This window comes from Neophocaena asiaeorientalis, unplaced genomic scaffold, assembly GCF_003031525.2.
Source record: "Neophocaena asiaeorientalis asiaeorientalis breed wild unplaced genomic scaffold, Neophocaena_asiaeorientalis_V1.1 scaffold233, whole genome shotgun sequence".
Lineage (NCBI taxonomy): Eukaryota > Metazoa > Chordata > Mammalia > Artiodactyla > Phocoenidae > Neophocaena > Neophocaena asiaeorientalis.
In genome coordinates this window covers 564,472-580,004 of record NW_020171811.1, presented here as the reverse complement: position 1 = coordinate 580,004, position 15,533 = coordinate 564,472, and positions in this window count along the sequence as shown.

Below are 15,533 nucleotides of genomic sequence, written 5' to 3'. Positions count from 1 at the left end.
GGAGCACGAAGCTGGGGCGAAGTGAGAGTAGCATCGACATATATACACTACTGAATGTACAATAGTTGGCTGGTGGGAAGCAGCAGCATAGCACAGGGAGAATCGGTTTGGTGCTTTGCGATGACCTAGAAGGGTGGGATAGGGAGGACGGGAGGGAGGCTCAAGAGGGAGGGGACATGGGGACATGTGTATGCATATGCATATTGCTTTGTTGTGCAACAGAAACTAACACGGTATTGTGAAGCAATTATATTCCAATAAAGATCTATTTTTTTAAAAAAAGAACTACAGTGGTGACAGTCCTGAAAAAAAAAAACAAAGGAACCAATACAGAAGAAAAGCCAAAGGAATGCCCAGGATGAAGTAAGGGAAAATTATAAGATGAGAGCTGTACAACAGGCATAAAGGTCATCAGTATGATTAGAGCAGATCAGAAGGCTCTAAGAGAATCTATCTCAAGAAGATGAAATTATCAGAGTACCTGATGGATCTAAAACTCTTGAGAGGATATTTAAACAACTGGTAGAGAGTTTGAGCTTAAATTAATAAATACACAGAAAATACACAAACAAGAAAATAAGACAATTATTAACTTCAGTAAAAGGTTAGGTAGTAAGGAAAAAGTGGTTTAACTATAAATAACATACAGTATATGGTCATTATTTATGGTCATAATACTATAAACTCTGAATACTGATCCAACCAAAATTAAGATATAACCATGGGGTGGGAGGAGAGACAGGAAGTATATGTGGTTGGAGGGGGAATGTATATGTGTATTGAAGAATATTAAATCCTTACCTTCTAGAGTAGGAAATCAACAGATAATGCCCAAAACAGAAAAGTCATAAGTAGCAATAGAAGCACTTTTTTCCCTTAGAGACACAGAATACTGAAATGAATCATTTTGAAAAATTAAAGGGACTGCCTCTAGGAAGCAAAAACTGTTGTCAATAGTGAGGAGGTAATGCTCTTTTTCGTAACAAGCCTTATAGAGCTATTTATCTTTTTTTTTCCATGAATACTTTTGATAAAATACAAAGAAATTTACAAGGAAATATGGTAAGTGGGGAAGTGAGAAAGAGGAAGGACACATGAAACTGGAGACAATAATTAAAAACTACTTCTTCAAGAAGTCTGGATAAGAAGAGTTTAAATAAGGCAATTAGAAATTCATATAGGACTAACATCCAAAAAACCTGGCTTTATATTTCTTTAGAAATTCCAAATAGATTTGGGAGAAATAAATCTTTCCTCTTACAACCTGCACTTCTTTCATATAATAAGAGGAAACTTAATTACATCCTACCATGTATTTCTATTAGATCAACAGACATTTTTAAAAATATAAAATAAACATTTATATTGGAAGTTCAGCTTGGAGTTCATAAGGCTGTTTGTTATAACACCCTTCCATAAAAGCCAAGGGCCCTAATCAGTAAAAATGACTGTGCATGAGAATTAAGATAATGTCTAATGGATTTTTTTCTATGATTATGATTTTAGTAAATAACCTACAAAGCAACCTTAATACTGAGCATCTGAGTTTCTTATACTAAACTTGTTAAACTGCAAATATTAAAAGTCATAAAAACAAATATACAGTGTTAAAATCCCAGCCATAGGGCTTCCCTGGTGGCGCAGTGGTTGAGAGTCCGCCTGCCGATGCAGGGGACACGGGTCCGTGCCCCGGTCCGGGAGGATCCCACATGCCGCTGAGCGGCTGGGCCCGTGAGCCATGGCCGCTGGGCCTGCGCGTCCGGAGCCTGTGCCCCGCAACGGGAGAGGCAGCAACAGTGAGAGGCCCGCGTACCGCAAAAATAAAAAATCCCAGACATAAATACTAATAAGGACATCAAGATGACAATGAAAGACAACCATATTGTGTACTTTCACAGTATTTACTACCTCAGCACCCTGAGAGACAATCAACATAAAATTACCACATCAGAACAAACTCATTTTTCAGATTTTTCTGAAAGACTGGTCAGAAAAAGAGCAATTAAAATAATTTTCAATCTTTAACAGTAGATTAACAAGTCAGACCTGTATTTTAGTTACACCGTATTTTCAAATTGCCAGAAGGTACTTCCTTATACACACACTGTAAAGAGAATAGTCATAATACTATATATTGATGCATAGACACATATAAAAGCATTAAACTTTATTTTTTAAATTGATAAATACTAGGTTTGACAAATTCTGGAAATGCTATTTCCTAATATATATTTTTTTTCAGTCCTCCATACTCACAATCAAATAAAAAAATCTTGCTAGTGCACTTGTTCAATCAACTGTCATTTGAGTTTCTGGTACAATGTAGAAATAAATCCCTCTGGATACACAGTCTGTGTATTTACTTATGTCAAATTCTTTATTCCACTGCTAAGATTTCTGCAAGGATGCAAGTGCCTCAAACACCAATTAAGAATACTGTTAGTTTTGTTTGTTTTAAGAGTTAAAATTCAATTTAAAAAGAAAAAGCAGCAAATTTCATCCTAAAGATATACTACTATAAAATATTGCTCATAGAAATTTTTAAAAACCTAAATAAATGAAAATTTAAACTGTATGGGTTTAAAGACTCAATATTGTTAAGATGTCAATTTCCCTCAAATAATCTATAAATTCAACACAATCCCTATCAAAATTCCAGGATTTTTTTTTTGGTAGAAATTGACAGGCTAATTTTAAAATTCCTATGGCTATACAAAGGTCTTAGAATAACCAAAACAACTCCAAAAAAGAACAAAGTCGGAAGGCTAAGATTTTTTATAAAGCTACAATAATCCAAATAGTGTGGTATTGATGTAAAGATAGGAAAAAAGGGACTTCCCTGCCAGTCCAGTGGTTAGGACTTTGCCCTTCCACTGCAGGGGGCGTAGGTTCGAATCTTAGTCAGGGAACTAAGATCCTGCATGCTGCACAGCCAAATAAATAAATAATAAAATAAATAAAATTTTAAAAGATAGGAAAAAAGACCAATGCAACAGAATAGAGAATCCAGAAATAAAAACACAAATACAGACAAATGATTTTTTTGCTCGTTCATGCAAAGTTTTAAAAATTTTTAACTTTTGCTCTTCAAAAGATAATATTAAGAGTGAATTGAATATAATCAGCGAATCAGACAATGAACTAGTAACATTTTATAGTAATAAAACAATATATTTTGGTCTTTCAAGAACTGAGATTTTCTCCATAGCAATAATTTAATTCTTTAATTTTAAACTATATTAATGTGTACATTGAATGCTCTAAGTTGAAGCCATCATTCTCAATTAAATAACACTACTATGACAGTACTTGAACTAAATTTTAAAACAAAAATTAGCACTTTTTCTTGGTAAATAAGCTATAACTCTGTCAGAAATTATTGACTAAATGTGTATTAATGTATTGACTATACTTTCTAAGGTGAAGTTGCTATAGTATTTAATGTATATATAGAAAATGAGTAAGTTGAAGATTAGACAGAATTTAGAATTAGGTTAGTTTCGAAAAATGAAGTTGTCATATATGGGTTCTAGCACATCTCACCATAAAAATTCTGGAGATCGGATAATTGTAACCTGGTTAATTTGGGATGATGGATATTTCGGACTAATAGTGACAACATAAATACATTTTAGGACTAGTATACATGTGGCATATGGATTCATGGGAAGAATGAAAACCTAAACTATATAGTTTATAATCCATAAACTATTTTATAGTATTCAAAGATAAGGTATCATTATTGATAGTATTAAATACTATCCATAACTATAATCTATAAACTATTTTATAGTATTCAAAGATAAGGTATCATTATTGACAGTATTAAATACAGTTACCCTGAACATTGATGGTTCAAAACATTTTACTGGATTATGCAATGTTAACCCAGAATCTGTTCTGATCCTTGGATGTATATATATATATATAATAATGCCAATTAACTTTATTTACTTTGTTTACATGTGGGGTTTTTTGTTTTAAAATTATTTTGTTAAAAAAATCCCAATAAAGATTTATTGCTATTTTTAAAGAGGTAATATTAAGAGAATAAAAAACTACAGACTGAAAGAAAATCTTTGTATATAAAGGATTTATAGTTAGATACATAAAGAACCCTCAAAGCTCAACAATAAGAAATCAAACAACTTAACAAAAAAGGGCAAGGGATCTGAACAAACAGTTCACCAAAGAAGATATATGGATGGCAAATAAGGACAGGAGAGATGCTTGACATCATTAATCATCAGGGAAATGCAAATTAAAACAAGATACCATTATAATACCCTAATTACGATGGCTAGAAATAAATTTAAATACCAAGTGCTGGCAGGAAGAACTGGAATTCTCATATGTTGCTGGTGGGAATGTAAAACTGTACAACAGTTCAAATAGAAAACAGTGTGACAGTTACTTAAAAAGTTAAACACACCTACTACCTGATCCAGTCACTCGATGATAATTACCCAAGAGAAAAGGAACTATATGCCCATACAAAGACTTGTATACACGTTTACAGCTTTATTTTTAACAGCCAAGATATGAAAACCAAATGTACATCAACAAGTGAATGGATTAAAAAAAAAAAAGTGGGGACTTCCCTGGTGGTCCAGTGGTAAAGAATCCGCCTTAATGCAGGGGATGTGGGTTCGATTGCGTGCCACAACTACTGAGCTCGAGCGCCTCAACTAGAGCCCTCGTGCCACAAACTACAGAGCCCATGCGCCCTGGAGCCTGTGTGCCACAACTAGAGAAGAGAAAACCCACACGTCACAACTAGAGAGAAGGCCATGCACCACAATGAAGAGCCTGCACACCGCAACAAAAGATCCTGCATGCCTCAACGAAGATCCTGCATGCTGCAACTAAGACTGGACGCGGCCAAAAATAAATTAAATAAATAAATAATAAATCTTTAAAAAAAAAAGTGGTATATCTACACAATGGAATGCTACTGAACAATAAAAAGGAATGAACTATTGATGTATGCAACAACATGGATGGATCTCAAAATAATTATGTTGAGTGAAAGAAGCCAGGCAAAAATAACAATATATACTGTGTGGTTCCATTACCAAAAAACTCTAGAAAAAGCAATCTATAGTTATAGGAAGCAAATCAGTGATTGCTTGTGGATTAGAGGTCAGGAGGGATGGGAGGGAGAATTATAGAGAGTCAAGAGGAAATCTATGGGCTGAAGGCTATACTATCTTTATTATGAATGTTTCACTTAAGTATACGTACATAAAAACTTATCAAACTGTACACTTTAAATATGTGCAGTTTATTGTATGTTAATTCTCAAATAAGTTATTTAAAATAATATAAAAATCAATATTCTGAGGTAGCATTTTTCTGATCAGGGTGTATAATCAAGAATTGAAACCACAGTTGTACACTATAAACTAAGGTCAGGAACTATTTCTTATGTTTTTGGTCTCTTCCTATTTCCCCACTCCTTTATTCCTAACACAAAGGTAATTTAGCACCATGCTTTGCATAAAGCAAGCACTCAGTAAACAGCTGCTAAATAAATTCATGGTAGCAAACAGATTCTCTGAACTTGCTGAAATTCAGAGACTGGGAAAAATTAAGAACTCCATTAACTTTGGTTTTATTTCATTGGATACGTACCTGAAGACTCAGTTATCCCATATAACATTATAAATGAGGGGATTCCCACTGTATGTTCCTCTATTCCCACTGTCCATTAATATTCACTTCCCACTTAGATTTACTGTTCTTAATTAGGTGCTTTCTTGACAGGTTTTCAAGGTGGATTGATTGATTGATTTACTTTTGGCTGCGTTGGGTCTTCCTTGCTGCGCGCGGGCTTTCTCTAGTTGCAGCGAGCAGGGACTACCCTTTGTTGCGGTGTGCGGGCTTCTCGGTGCAGTGGCTTCTCTTGTTGCAGAGCACAGGCTGTAGGTGTGCGGGCTTCAGTAGTTGGCACATGGGCTCAGTAGTTGTGGCTTGCAGGCTCTAGAGCGCAGGCTCAGTAGTTGTGGCGCATGGGCTTAGTTGCTCCGCGGCATGTGGGATCTTCCCGGACTAGGGATCGAACCTGTGTCCCTTGCACTGGCAGGCCGATTCTTAACCACTGTGCCACCAGGGAAGTCCCCAAGGTGGGTTTATTTAAAATACAGAAAGTACAGGCCAGGAATCTCATTCTATTTAGCTTAGTATTAGGTAAGGGCTTACCATAAAACAATCAAAACATACAGGAAAGACTATTAGCTGAAACTGAAAGTTTTGTCATTAAAATTTTCCTTGATTGGAATGAAATGGCAAATGAACTGTAAGTACCTTCCCATACAATCAGGCCAAGAAAGTACAGGCTAGATCAATGGTTCCCAACTTGTTCCAGTGGCAGAGCATTTGGAAGTCACAGTGCTCTTAGAAGAATATGAAGTGTTAAGATACTTACACTTCATCATAGTAAGCAAGAAGAATGTTAATAAAAATGACTATAAAACTTAAAACTATAGGCACATGTTTGTAAGTAAAAAAAAGTATCATAAGCAGTTCTCCCTGTAAAACCTCTATATCTCTTGTTCATTTACTTTACAATCTTGCACTACTCATTAGCAAATAAACTGCAGCACATACCACAGACCTAAGAAAAACTTAAGAGAAAAAAATAAAACTGAAAAAAATTAATAGCAGCTTTTTTTCCTATGACCTGGGGAAAAGATCACTATTACTAAGTATTCAGTCAAAGTTTAAGACTCCCTGGGCCAAATGCCCATGTCCTTAGGCATACTACCAAAACTACTATATGCACTCTTTCTTAAAGAAGATCTGCCGGCAAGGTACTTGCACTCAAGGAGTAAATAAAGGAGGTTCTCCTTTCCCACATCTCCACAACTGCCCTCCTCCCACTTAACTGAAGAAAGGCAGATCTCCTACTTATCCTGAATCTCATTATGGTGCATTGCTCTGCAGTGCAATAAATAAATAAATAAATAAATAAATAAATTCTATGACACAAAACAAGGAGACAATGATAAATATTTTTCATTTAACCTTGCTTCTTCTATCCCCTAGCCTACTGTCAAAAAATACACTATAATGCGGGGGAAAGCTCATGAGAACAAAGAAAAGAAAGCATATTTAAAAAGTACTAAATAAGACTTCCCTGGCGGTCCAGTGGTTAAGACCCCACACTTCCACTGCAGGGGGTATGGGTTTGATCCCTGGTCAGGGAACTAAGATCCCGCGTGCTGCACAGAGCAGCCATAAACAAACAAACAAACAAAACTAAATACAGGCAACATCACCTTATTTCATTCAGGAGAAAAAATTCAAAGCAAGTTTTCACACCTTATCTATCTTTCTTATCTTACAATTTTAATTCAGAAGTGAGATGGTTGGCATGTGACATGTATTAACACATTCATTTGAATTGAAAAATTAAGTTAGACTTTGTCTGAACAAGATAAATACAATAGGCTGGTTGGCTTGACAACTAAATTGACTTTACCAATTAGGTTATGTGGGGATATTTTCCATAAAATGAGTGAGTGTGGTAGGCAGAATTCTAAGGTGGCTGGCTTCTAAGATTCCCACCCCTGGTATACATGCCCTGTACACTCCTCTCCCCTTGAATGTGGGCAGGACCTGTGAATAGGATGAGATATCACTCCTATGATAATATTACCATATATGGCAAAGGTGACTAAGGTCTGTAATCAGTTGATCTTGAGTTAATCAAAAGGGAGATTACCCTGGGTGGGCCAGACCTAAATCAGGTGAGTCCTTCAAAAGAGGGTCTAGAAGTGTGAGACAAGTGACAGCAGCAGATGCAGTTCTGCTGGCTTTGAAGAAGCAAACTGACATATTATAGGGAGGGTCATATGGCAAGGAATGGCAGCAGCCTCTGGGAGCTGAGGGGCTCAGACAGGCAACTGAAAGGAAATGAATTCTGCTAAGAACCACATAACCTTGGGAGAAGACCCCGAGCCTCAGATGAGTCTGCAGCCCAAGCCAAAACCTTGATTTCAGCTCATGGGACCCAAAGCAGAGAATCCAGCTAAGCCATGTCTGGACTTCTAACTTAGAGTAACTGTGAGATAATAAATGTGTGTTGTGTTAAGCCACCAAGTTTTTGATAATTTGTTATGCAGCAACAGAAAATTAATACAATAAGCTAGATCTACAGCTCCAAGGATTCAATGAAAATGTATTTTAAAAGTGTGATAAGGTAGGGCTTCCCTGGTGGCACAGTGGTTGAGAGTCCGCCTGCCGATGCAGGGGACACAGGTTCATGCCCCGGTCTGGGAAGATCCCACATGCCGCGGAGCGGCTGGGCCCATGAGCCATGGCCACTGAGCCTGCGCGTCCGGAGCCTGTGCTCCACAACGGGAGAGGCCACAGCGGTGAGAGGCCCGCGTACCGCAAGAAACAAACAAACAAAAACAAAAAAAAGCGTGATAAAGTAAAATACATCTTATGAGTAAATATTGTCATGGCTAAGGTATATTGAAGTTAATACTATTTTTATTTTCCCAATCTTTCTTGGGTATATTGGACTAAACAAGGTACTTCTAAATTAAAAAAGTGAAAAAGTAGCAGTAATAATAATCAGTCATTTGACAAGTCCTAGAAAATCTAGAAAATGAAAAAGTGAATAACTCTAAAGATCAGGTAACAAGTCATTTTTCAAGTCAGGTGCTTTATGATTATTATTTTTCAAAATTCATGACATTTATGTTCTTTTGATCAACTATGGACTACTAATAACTCAACCCAAAAGGAAGTTTTAAAGCTTTATGGTCATTGGGGAAATTTTTTAAAATTCAGTATATAGACATTTTTGTTGTTGCAAAGAAGTATAAATACAAAGGAGGGATCAAAGACTTTTAAACATAAAATAAATATTATATTAGAATATAATTACGTGGGGAAACTAAAATGAAAAGTTCACAGAGAAAAAAGAACAATGTAAATTTCCAACCATTAAAAAAGTACTAAAAAAAAAAAAAAAGTACTTTGTCATGTGTATTTTAAAAGGATGAACGGTGTGTATTTCACTGGGTACATTTTTTAAAATTATCTTACCCTTTTATTTTTTTAACATCTTTATTGGAGTATAATTGCTTTACAATGGTGTGTTAGTTTCTGCTTTATAACAAAATGAATCAGCTATAAGTATACATATATCCCCATATCTCCTCCCTCTTGTGTCTCCCTCTCACCCTCCCTATCCCACCTCTCTAGCTGGTCACAAAGCACAGAGCTGATCTCCCTGCGCTATGCAGCTGCTTCCCACTGGCAATCTACTTTACATTTGGTAGTGTATATTGGGTACATTTAAAAGACTAATGGGACTATTTTATTTTAAAACATCAGTATTTAGAAAACATATAAAACTATATCTTCTGAAACTAAACTTAAAGATGAAAATTTTTAGATGTCAACATAAAAATTACAAATTTTTCAAAATTCTTTTAGGATACATAGCAAAAAAGTTAGAAAACTCCTTTTAAGAGAACGAATCAAGACTCGGTGTTGATTAGACATGAACCTGGTGTGAGAGGGAAGGAACAGATGATGCCTAGGTTCCTAGGTTTCTGGCTTGAGAACTGAGTACTGTGTCATTTATACTGGAGACGTTAAGTTTAGGGAAGATGATAATAAGCTTGGATTGGGACATGCTGTGAACATTTACACATGAATGTCCAGGAAGCAGGAGGTGCAGACAGGCTGCAAGAGAAGGCCTCTTCAAGAAGATGATGTTTGTCTGAAGACTTACAGGAGGTAAAAGGGCCACTCATGTTTTTATCTGCAGGAAGGTTGTTCTAGGCAGAAGAAACTCCAAGTACAATACAAAAGCCCTGAGACTAGAACATGTCTATGTGTTGGAGGTACGAGGAAGCCAGTGTGGTGCACGAGTTGAGCAAAAAAAGGTCAGTAGTAAATGAGGTCAGTGAGGTAAAAGGAGAAGCGGGGGAAATACCAGACTGCAGAGGGCCTAGCAGGCCACTGGGAGGACTTCGACTTTTATTCTGAGAAGCACCGAACAAGGTTTGAGCAAAGGAGTGACATGATCCCACTTATCTCTATTGTGTTGAGAAAAGACTGAATGGGGCAAGGGTAGAAGAGAGGAGACCAGTTAAGAGGCTACTTTGATACTCCCAGAGTGTTCCCAGGTGGTAGAAGTGGAAGAGTGAGAAATGGTGACTGAATATTGCTATAGTGTGAAGTAGAGCTAAAAGGATTTGCTGACAGATTAGATATGGGTTATAAAAGAAAGACAGGATTCAAGAATAACTCAATATTTTGAGCAACTAGAATGATGGAGTAGCCATTTACTAATGTTGGAAATGTTACAAAAGGAGCAAGTTTTCAGGGGAAGAGAAAGAGCTCAGTATTAGTTGAGATGCCTATCACACATCTTTGTGGAAGTGTTAAGAAAGAAACTGGATATCCAAACTCAGGAGAGACACCTGAGCCAGAATTATAAATTGGAAACCATCAGATAGAGATGAAATGTGAAGCAATGAGGCTAGGTGGGATCTCCAAGAAATCTACTGTAAATAGAAACAGGAGTCCAAAGACTAAGCTCCAGGGAGGTCAGGATGATGTAGATGGGAAGATGAGGAGATCAACAAAGGAGAAGAACTAGGAGGAGTAGCCAGAGAGGGAGAAAACCAGCAGCGTTTGGTGTCCTGGAAGCCAAATGAGTAAAAGATTTCAAAAAGGAGGAAGAAATAAACTATTAAATGCTGCTAATGGGTCAATTAAGAAAAAATTACCAGGGGCTTCCCTGGTGGCGCAGTGGTTGAGAGTTCGCCTGCTGATGCAGGGGACACGGGTTTGTGCCCCTGTCCGGGAGGATCCCATATGTCGTGGAGTGGCTGGGCCCGTGAGCCATGGCCACTGAGTCTGCGCGTCCGGAGCCTGTGCTCCTCAATGGGAGAGGCCACAACAGTGAGAGGCCCGCGTACGGCAAAAAAAAAAAAAGAAAAAAGAAAAAATTACAAAGTGCTATGTAAGTAAGAAGTAGTATTTGAGTTTACAAAGTGTCTTGATGAAGAAACCTTTACTTGGAGGAGATCATAGTAGTGCTCATATCTAGATCTTGATGTTATTTTCATTGTGTTACTTACACATTAAAATGTAAAGTGTATAACACTTTACACATTTCAAAAGCTTTCTACTTACTATATGTTCTTATGTAAAAAAAGAAAAGAATTTTAGGTTGTTAATTTTTAACATGACTCCATGAGACAATGCTAAATCCATTACTTCCATTAAAATTCCTTCCTGATTCAAATATGCAGGCTAACAGAGGATATAATCAAACTACTGCTCCCTTGAAAGAAAGGCCATGGTTAACAAAAAGATATACACTTGATTTATGTCAAGTGGTAACACAAGTAATGCTTTGGATACTCAGCATAAAACACTTTAATGGAATATTATTGCTCCAAATATACCATACCAAAATTAAACTGAAAATAGAAGAAGACTACTAAATCATGGCTGAGACGAAGCTAAATGCAGCAAGCTAAAACGCATTCCTAACGCTCATCCAGTTCTGGCTGAACCCCTTGGGTCAGTTTGGGTCATTATTAGTTTGGAATAATTCCAAATGACTCCCTAGAGTTCTACTATTATATTCAGTGGCTTTAGGAAATCCAGAACAGGCCTCATGTCACAAAAATCATAGTTTCTCCTATTCCTTTTAGTTGGAGTGATCTTTTCAAAGAAGCAAGTTTGATCAAGTTCATCTCATTAATTTGTCACATAAATAACCCTATAGGCCTTCCTATTCACAGGTAAAGATCTTAACCTGGGTCTACACTAGAGTCTCTCAACTAGCTCATCTCCTTTTTTTAAAAAAAATAAATGTATTTATTTACTTTTGGCTGTGTTGGGTCTTCGTTGCTGCGCGGACTCTAGGGCAAAGGCTTGGTAGTTGTGGCACACAGGCTTAGGTGCTCCGCGGCATGTGTGATCTTCCCGGACCAGGCCTCGAACCCATGTCCCCTGCATTGGCAGGCGGCTTCTTAACCACTGCGCCACCAGGGAAGTCCTCATCTCCTTTTCACTTGGTCTTGGTTCTTTAAATCAAGTCATGTTCCTACCTTTCCCTAGGGCTCAAATCCTTTCTCCCCTTTCTTTGTTTTGTTAATTCCTATTGATCTTTCAGATAATTAACTTCTTTACTGTCTGTCTCTCCCAGGCCTCTCTGCCACAGCCCTTTAGAACGGAAGCTTCATGAGACCAAGGCCTTGCTACAACCTCAGTATCAAGAATAGCACCTGGCACACAGGAGGCACTCAATAAATATCTGAATATATCCTCCAGAGCTCAGCATGAATGTTACTTCCTTAAAGAAGCCTTCCTTGACCTTCTTATGTCAGTAACACCAATTTCATTTTCTCAAAGGACCCCCAGGCTTTTCTTCTGGGCCCCAGGAAAGATCCAGCACAATCTTCTAATATAGTTCCAAGAGATATTAGTACAAAGGCATAAACACTAGACTCTTTCAGATTTCACAAAAGCATTTCTGAATCAAAACCCTCAACCTTATTCCCCCCCTGCCACAGACTGCTATTAATTAACTCAAACATTCACACCTCTTGAATTTTAACAGATATCTAAGAGCAAACTATAATGGTTGAGGTGGGAGATCGATATTTAACCTGAATGAAATTAGACTCAGGAACAAGGTAACTCTACCAATTCTTTCTAGCTCTCTGTGACATTTGTAACTACAGATAATAAGACGACAGACATTTTCTCTTCCTTGTCTAGCCTGGTGAATAAGGCCTTACAGAAAAGGCATCTACCACGGAAATACCAGGGACTAAAAAACCTGCTAAAATGATTTTAAGGCATGTTTCCCATATATAGAATGCCTACACTGATTTTTCTCAGCATACAATTGAATAGCACATGCACAAAGTACCACAGGCATTTCAAAGACACAGGTAATAAGCTGCATTTACAAATATACCCCACACTCTTTTTTCCTCCGAGTAATATGATAGCTTCAAGCTTCTCGGGGAATAGTGATGAAGGCATTTATGTCTCTGGCTCTTTTAGGAAAGATACATAATTTAGCAGTAATGTTAACAATGCATGTATTATCCATTAGCAGTGTCATTTAGCTCTACTTTACCCTTTGTAGTTCTGTATGTACTTAAGTGTCCTAGGTGAAGTTCTGTTTTAACAGTTAAAGAACAGCAGCACAACAAAACAAAAAGTTAAAGAACAACACATTTCTATTTCCAAAATTATTTTTTCTTAAATCTATTTCTCAATGCTCGTGTTTCTTCTACATAGTGAAATGAATATTTAATGCTGGTTTTAAAAAATCCCTTGCGTTTTCAGTCAGTAATAGGAACTTGGTCAAATATATGTATTTTTTGGTTTCCAGAAAAATCAGCCAAAACTGGAAAATAAGCAAAAGAGATAACTAGGTGTTCTTCAGTACAGTGCTATGCTTGAACCTTTGATTACTTTCTACTGACTGGGCTATTTTACAAATTGATCAGATTAACTTAGAGATTTTTGTCTGGTACAGATGCAAAACCTAATCAGCAGGAAAGACAATCCCAAATTTACTGCTTATGTTCTTGTAGGACATTAACAAATTTTGTGTCCAACCCCAAAATCTTTCTTTAATATTCTTTTATTAAGTTGCCTATAAATACCTACCTCCTCCAATTTTCATTTGAAGTGGTTCTAAGATCTCATGAGTTCCCTCATTAAGTAGTAAGTTGAATCAAAATTACTGATACATGTTCATTCACATTGGTATGAGAGTTGTGACTTTACCTTTCTGAAAATTATATTTTAACAGTTTTGGAGGTTCCATCAAGATGCCCAAGTGAACTAACCTCACAGAGTTAATTAAACAACCTTGTTCTTTTCAAACACAGAGATATCCTTACAAAACCTTGAGCTCATAACTGCTATCTCATTTACATAAACCAAAACCTCAAAGTTTATAATTTTCAGTCTAGGTGGTAAACACCTTTAGGGCAAGGCCTTTACTTTTATTCATGTTTGTATTCTTAGGATCCAGCTTGGTGCCAAGTACCTAAAATGTGTTCAATAAATGTTAAATGAAGCTAGCGTACACATGTGTGATGGCAACACCAACTGGAGGAGAAAAATCTTACTAGTCTAATACTATTGCTGCATCTACTATTAATCCTAGCAGTCTTTGTAACAATCTGGTCAGCTGGTAGAAGGAAACCAAATTCTAGATGCCTTAAATGTGAAGACAGAGCCTCCCCATAAGTGGTAGGAGTTCTCAGTGTACAAAGACAAGGGTGGCAAGTATAGACCAGAATTTAACTCATCCTTCAAAGAGTGAACCTTGAGCTCTTTAAGAACTAAAACTCTTAGCAAGCACTACAAACCTACATGTTGCAATACCACAAATACCACAAAACTGAATATAATCTGAATTATGAACACCAAAAACTTTCCAAAAACATAAAAAATGTCTTCCATAGGTACCTCAATTCTAGAATAACAGTAAATTAATAAGTTAAAAAGAAACTGCTTCTTGAATTCACCTCAAAAGACCAGATTTTCTTTGCTGTATTTATTCCATAAGCAAAGGATGTATAAGAACTGTGGAATAAGAAAATAGAGATCTACAAGGCATCTGAGTTCCAAGAAAACAAGCACAACACATAAATGCAAAATACCAGACTCAAAGCAATGGACTAGGATTGGATGCTAATGCTGGCTTTGTTTCCAGGCTAACCTGAAGATATAAATCTGTATTTGTGCATGACGGATTATTAGGGTCAAAGCTACCTACTGAATAAGTTATGCAACACACACTCAAATTCTATTTGCTACCAGAAAATACTAGTAGGTGGAGACCTACTTCACACGGCCAACAATACAGACCTACCTGATAACTGTACTCACACTTCTTTCTATGTGGTGGAAGATTTAATTACTATCTAAGCATTTCCCCCTTTGCTTTTCATTATCACCACTCAGCACGCTTTCCATTTCTTTCCCTCTACTTATAGAATCGGGCTGCCCACAAAAGGAAGGTCAATTTAATACTTTTAACACCTAATATATCTGTGAAATGATAACTGTCTAGCTGCTCCTAGCCACCTCCACCAAATTCTTTAAAAAGATACTAGCTGGTGTTTGGCCCAAGGGAGGCAGTATCTCTTCGTAAGAATTATGAAAATAATGGCAAATCTAAAACTCTGAATGAATGAGGAAAATGTTTTTAATTTAATATACTACTTCCTTTCACTTGTAGAAATTTAACGTATGAAGATTTATTTTCCAAGGGCAGCCTTTTAAATTAATGTTTATTCTTTATTATTTTAAAATTTATTCTTGGTTATTTTCCACAAAAGGTAGAAGGGACTAAGTTTGAATCACTGGCAAGGAAAACCCACGCTCAGTAGGTATGGTATCTTCTCCTGCACCCATTTACACTCTTTAAATGTCTTGACCTTACAAAAGGTTTTATTATAAAAATGATAGTATGATTATTACCTAAATGCAGACGAAAACTGACACCATCTACAGGA